The 6,835-nt window shown below is 46.4% G+C and overlaps 1 protein-coding gene across 1 annotated transcript in view; it reads right to left on the minus strand.

The window, feature by feature from the left end:
• SYT13 (synaptotagmin XIII) overlaps positions 1–6,550 on the minus strand; it is a 26,118-nt gene extending 19,568 nt beyond the window's left edge. Inside the window, exon 1 of the mRNA XM_012001364.1 lies at positions 6,445–6,550. The gene's annotated coding sequence lies outside the window, so the exon portion shown is untranslated. The remainder of the gene's footprint in view (positions 1–6,444) is intronic.
• Positions 6,551–6,835: the final 285 nt, after the last annotated feature.

A 6,835-nucleotide genomic window follows, 5' to 3' on the forward strand; every position in this document is an offset into this window, starting at 1 on the left:
GCCTTTTGGAAGATGACCCCTGCAGATCCAGCAGTCACCCTGAATGCCAAGTGGTAGTGGCTCGGTAATGCCCCTGTGCTTTTCCTTCCTCCTCCCGGGCCCCGCCCACCGTTCTCTGGCTCCTGCTTCCTCATGAAGGGCAGCACAGACGCCTCCAGCTCTGCCTCCGGTAATAATCCAGGCAGAGACAGATGGCATGGGGGGTGGAACCTGAACTTTCATTTAATGAACAAATATTTATTGAGCCCCACTACAAGCCAGGTTCTATGCTAAGTGTTCGGAATATGAGAGTAAACAGGACAGATGCTGTCCTTCCCTTATGGGGCTTATGTTGGAAAACCAAAAATTAATTATGTAGTTAATGATCTGTAAACAAACATTTCATCTTACCAAAGATGCTAGGTGACCCCTTTTATGACATGATTAATTTTTCACCTTAAGGCTGTTTATTAATTTGGGGTTTCATGCTGGGACATCCCTCTTACAGTAGCATTGCACCACCCAGGAGGTTGCAGGTCGGGGAAACAGATCCAGCTGAAAAAGGGGACATCTTTACTCTTTAAACTTGAACTTTAAAAAAGGGGAGGGCAGAGAGGAAGCATCCAGTTGAGAATCCAATATTCAGATGATGCCAACCATAGGCCACTGCTGCTACTGAGGTCTGTAGTATAGCTAAGCCCCCGCTAAGGGGGTAGTGAGGCCAGGGCAGAGGGATCTGCAAGAGTCTGTCGCTCTGGGCTCTAATACTGGCGATTATACCCACTAACGTGTATATAATGAAATATATCCTGCTGATCAGGTATTCAGGCTCTAAAACAAGACAGCTTAGTTGGAGTCTGGGCTTTGTCAATTACTTGCTGTGGGACCTCGGGTCCGATTAATTAACTTCTCTGTGCCCAGTTTCTTCATCTGTAAAATGGGGATGCTAACAATAGCATCTATCTCTTGGGGCTGGATTGAGGATTAGATAGGATAACCCACTCAGAGCTCTTAGGACAGAGGCTAGCCCAGCCAACCCTCGACAAATGTCAGCAATATTTATGTGACTCTAGGGTCTAGTCAGGTGCTACGAAAAGTGGGGTTTGTGTGTAGAGACCAGTTGATGAACATTTTTTGTTGTTACTTTTTTACTAATTTGTGATAAATATAGAAATTGAGTGTGAGCATTACAACAAACCTAAACTAAGCTAAACTGCAACCTCTCTCACAGGTGGTTGGAGAAGCTCTGGTCTAGACCAAGCATTCTCACACCAGAGCCGCCGTGGTAGGTGCATCTGTGATGACACTTTTCAGGGTCCTGTCCCTTGGTGTCCATGCCCTTGTATAATCCCCTGTCCTTGAATATAGACTGGACCTAGTAACTTGCTTCGAATGAACAGAATATGCAGATGTGAGAAGACAATATTGCTAAGATTAGATTACCGAAAAAATGACATTCCATTTTCCTTGCTCTCTCTCACCCACTCCCTCTGATAAAACACACTTCAATGTTGAGAGCTTTCCTATAGAGAGCCCCATGTGCAAAGACCCGAGGGCACTGCAGGAAGAACTGAATCCTGCCAACAACCACAAGAGCGAGCTTGGAGGTAGAGGTTGCCCCAGTCAAACCCTGAGATAAGCACAGCCCCAGAGGACACCTTGACTACAGCCTGGCAGAGATTCTGAGCCAAAGGACCCAGGTAAGCCATGACTGGATTTCTGACCCCACAGAAACTGAGATAATAAGAATTGTTGTTTTAAACTATTGTGTTTTGGGGCAGTTTGTTACACAGCAATAGATAACTAATACAGCTCTTTGTGAGAATTACCCAAGAAGGTGTTAAAAAAATGTACACACCATTACACACCCACTAAAATGGCTAAAATCAAAAAGACTGACAATACCAGTGTTGACAAGGACGTGAGACATTTGGGATGCTCACCAGCGCCGGTGGAAGGGAAAATGGCAAGTCACGTTGGAAAACTGGAAGTTTCTTAAAAGTTAAACATAAATCTATCCTATGACTCAGCAGTTCCACTCCCACGTATTTATCCAAGAGAAAGGAAAACATGAATCCGCAAGAAGACTTAGACATGGCTACTGAGAGCAATGTAACTCATCCCAGCCAAACACTGAAAGCAGCCCTGCCGTCCACCAATAGGACAATGAAGTCGGTTGGGGCATATTCTTATAATGGAATATTCATCAACCAACAAAAGGAATGAGTTTCAGGTACGCTTAGCAACAGAGATTAATTACCAAAACATGCTGACGAAAAGAAGGCAGCTGTCTACAAATACATACTGCCTGATTCCATTGACAGAGCTGGATCTCAGCCAGAGACAATTTGGCCCCTCAGGGGACATTTGCAGTGTCTGGAGACATTTTTGGTTGCCACAAATGGAGGCGGTGGAGCTGCTACTGACCACAGTCACCATGGGGGTTGGGAGCTGTTACTGGAGGCCAGGAATGCTGCTAAGCATGCCACAATGTCAACCCCTATCTCAGTTTGGACAGCTATAACAAATTACCATAAACTGGGTAACTTCAACAACAAATGTTTATTTCTCACAGTTCTAGAGGCTGGAAGTCCAAGGTTGAGGAGCTGGTGAATCTGGTGTCTGGGGAAAACCCACTTCCTGGTTTGCAGAGAGCCATTTTGTTGCATCCTCACATGGTGGAGAGCAGACAGCATCTCTCTCACATGTCTTCTTCAAGGGCACTAATCCCATTCACGAGGGCTTTACCCTCATGACCTGATCACCCCTCAAAGGCCCCACTTCCTAATATCATAGCATTAGGGGTGAAAATTCCAACATATGAATTTGAGGGCACACATTCAATCCCTAATTCCCCTACAACAAAGCATTATCAACCCAAAATGTCGTTAGGGCTGAAGTTGGGAAACCCTGATTTAGATGAAGTTCTATGACAGGTGGAACTCATCAGTGGTAATAGACTTCAGAACAGTGACTGCCTTTGGGGAGAATGAACTGGGAAGAGGCACGTGAGCGGTGTGGGTTACAGCCTGAGAGATACATATTTGTCAAAATTGATCAAGCTATAAACTTAAGATGTGTATATTTCACTGTATGCAAATTATATCACAATAAAAATAGAGATAAAGATAGATACATGTACACACACATGCACCTCTGAGTAACATGCTGAATTGGGCTTTCTGGGGTGGTTGAAGAATCTGTATGTTCAGCAAATTTGCTGAGAGATTCCTGCACACAACTGGCCCAGAACTTGGCTGTGGACCTGCATTTAGGATCCACTGGTCTCTAGACCAGTATTTCTCAAATTTTCTTTCCAAATAGCCTCAGAGGCAGAAGAAGGTGACACATACTCTAGGGAAGGGGAAGCAGTTGGGAGCAATTGGGGATCTTTCTCCAAATCTCCAATTCTATCTTACAGATTCATATGAGTCTTTGTATTTGATTCCGTATGATTGTTTTAGTATTAAAATGTTTTAAATTACTACCAGCAAGGAAAATTTTCCTTTATTTCATGACTTCTAGGTCTGGTACCACACTCCTTCCACTCCCACTCAAATACACACACACACACACACACACACACACACACACACACACACTCCCTAATGTCTGGACAAGCAGCATTAAGTCCGTTACATCAAGCTAGAAGAAACTGAGAGAAATCCTCATTTTGCTCATTTTGCCTCCAGGGAAGGACCAACTCCTGCAGGCTAAGTGGGAACAGCCTCACTATCCTTTGAAGATAGCTTAGAAGCTTATCAAAATTTCCCTTCCAACTGCAGAAAAAATTTTCCTGGAGAAAATGTGGGGCGCAGCTCTTAAGCAATCCAAAGGTTTGATCTCCTCTGCCCATTCCTTCTGTAGAGGAAGGCACACCCAACCGATTGTGTCCTCGCAGATACCGACAACTAACTGAACCTTCGTGGCTAGCCAGTCACTTATTAACAGACTTGTATTCATCAAGGAAGGTCAACTGCTAAACCTCAAGGCTGAACACAATAAAAGTTGATTTCTCACAGTCTGAAAAGGGCTGGTTATTTTCAAACTCAGGGTCCCAGCCTCTTCCACCTTGTGTCCAGCCTCTTCCACCTTGTGTCCCTGTTTACCTGTGCCCTGCACCGTTCAAATATAAACTCCCCAAATCCTCATAATAACCTTAGAGGAAGTACAAATATTGTCAACCCCATTTTACAGAGGAGGACACTGAGTCTGTAGAGCGCAGTTCTGTGCCAAAAGTCATGGCCCGCTAGGGGGCGGTAGAGGCTGCATTCAGACCCAGGCTGACTCGCCCCAGAATCCCCTGCGGAACCACCAGGCCTGGCTGCCTTCCCGCCACTTCAGCCACCACTTCCCATTTTTAGTGAGCCTTGACCACTCCTCCACGTTTCTGTGCCCCTAAGGCGGATGCCCAGGACGCCGCCTGGTCCCACCACCCACTACACTGCCCCTGCATGCCCTTCAGTCAGGGAAACGGGACTGTCAGTGCCAGTTCCCATACTTTGACGTGCATCAGCTTCATTTGGGGAATGAAGATTCCCAGGCCCCCCCAGAGGTTTGACTTGATGGGTTCTAGGTGGAGCCTAGGGACGCCTCACTTGGGAACACTCTGATTTGGGGGAGCCCCAAACATCCAGGTAGGGTAGACGTAGACACCCCCTCTTTCATGGTAAGCTGCTCACAGGCACGGCCTCCTGTCTCAGAGTCTGCTCAGCTCCCCAGCCCCCGCAACACTGATTTGCCTGGTAGGCCTCCGTCTCCTAGGAAGCTGCCAGTGCCAAGGCCCTCTACTTCTTGCTTGCTTCAAGAATTGTGAAGCCATGTGCCTTTGGGCAAATCCACAGTTATTTCTGGGAGTGGGAGAGTGGTGACACAGTTTAAGCTGCAAAGTGGAAATCCACCTTGAAGAGGAGGCTTGGCTTCCGGTCCAGGCGGCGGAGTGTTTCCATGGCGATCTTGCCCCTGTACCGTCTTTTGTTATCCCTTCCAACACCTCCTCTCCTGTTTGTTCCGAGTCTGTGCTCCCAATCTTTTCTCAAATCCGCCTCCCTCGGAGCTCACCTCCTCCTATTCTTTCTCCTTTTTCCTTGTGGTCGTTTTGAAATCTAAAACAGCCCGTTTGTGATTGGTCCAGGACACTCACTGCCTCCAGCCGGTACTTGATGTGACTTGATTGGAGATTTGTTGGTGGGTGAGCCCTGCTGGCAGCTGCCCCTCCCCACCTGGCCAGGATGAGACACAACGAGAATACCAGCCAGTCCTAATGTAAACCTTTTATCTGCTGTTTGTCATCATTCCATCATTCATTCGACAATGATTAAACCTCCCAACAATGGTCAGCTGCCCGAACAACACTGTCTGATCACTGTCCTTATGGAGTGGACATTTCCAGTGGGGTAGAGCGCAAGAAGCCAGGAGATCCCAAAAGCTGTTTCCCTTAGGAATAAGTGCTATCCAGACCAGGACACATGGTAATGAGGTCGGTTGCGGCGGGGGCGGGGTGGGGGGAGTTGTTTCTACTAAGAATTTGAGGGTCAGGGAAAGGTCCCTGAGCTAAAATTTGAAGAAAAAGAAAACCCATCATATGTAGCTTTACGATGTGTCAGATATAAGTCTAAGCATTTTACCCATTTGGTTTCATTTCAACTTCACAGCCTCGTGAGGAGGCATTATTGTCATCCTCACTTAGAGGAAGAAACTGAGGCACAGAAGGGTTAAGTCTGAAGTCACATGGTTAATAAGATGCAGAGCTGAGAATTGAACCCAGGCACACGACTGTGGAGCCCGCAGGCTTTTCAGCTTGGCCCCATCCTTCCCTTCCCGGGAAGACACAATAGTCTGTTGTCATTCCCAGGTCTTGGATAGATATAAGGAGAAGCCAGTGGGGCTGGAGGATGTCCCATCTCTACTCTCCCAGCCTAGCCATTCACTCCATCAACCATCATTCAACATTGAGAGCCCTTTATAGGATAAAAGGCATGGCCAACACTGATCGCTACCCCGATGCATAGTCTGTATGTGTGTTGGTTGCGCGAGTGGGGAGGAGGGGGGATTATTAGAGTAATAACTATGATGAAGAACAGTAAAACACCAGGCAGAGTCTGTAGGAGCAAACCAAGCTTTGCCTGGAGAAGGGGAGGGTGGTAGGCGCAGGAAGGGGAGAAGGGAGAGCTGTAGGAGGATTCATAGAGACACTGACTTTGGGTTGGGTGCCCCTGAAGTCTGACAGGTAGAGAAATTAGAGAGGGGCATTCTGCCAAGACGGCAGAAGGAAAGTTTGCACCGTGCCCAGAGTGCAGTCAGTCCGCGGGTGCAACACAGCTAAAACCCAGTGAGAGGAGGGGGGTGAATGTTGCTGCAATCTCAACATTTCTGGCGGAAACTGAATTTAAAAACAGAATTAAAAAAAAAGAAAAAAAGAAAAAACTCCATGGGACTGGAAACTGCAAAATGGCAAGATCCTACCTAGAGATTTCCTTCTTGTAGGTGGCCCCTGCATTATTTCAGCAGTCACATCACAAAGCCCTTTAGGCCACCATCTCTGTAAACTTTCTGTGTAACAGATGCTCTGCAATGCACAACACAAACTTTACTGTATTTAATCTTCACACAACTATAGATAAGTGCCTAATATTTTCTCTATTCTATATACCCTAATATTTACAAATAAAAAAATAACCTAATTATTTTTACTACAGAGGAAGAAACTGAGGCTCAGGGAGATTGAAACATATCCAAGGTCACACAGCTAATATATGAAAACATTGGGCTTTGAACCTATGTCCACCCCAAAGCCAGTGCTACTAACCTGTATACTACACTGTGTGTGGTTTCTTGGGGCTGTGTCTCTGGATAC

Source organism: Mandrillus leucophaeus, unplaced genomic scaffold (assembly GCF_000951045.1).
Source record: "Mandrillus leucophaeus isolate KB7577 unplaced genomic scaffold, Mleu.le_1.0 Scaffold66, whole genome shotgun sequence".
NCBI classification, from domain to species: Eukaryota; Metazoa; Chordata; class Mammalia; order Primates; family Cercopithecidae; genus Mandrillus; species Mandrillus leucophaeus.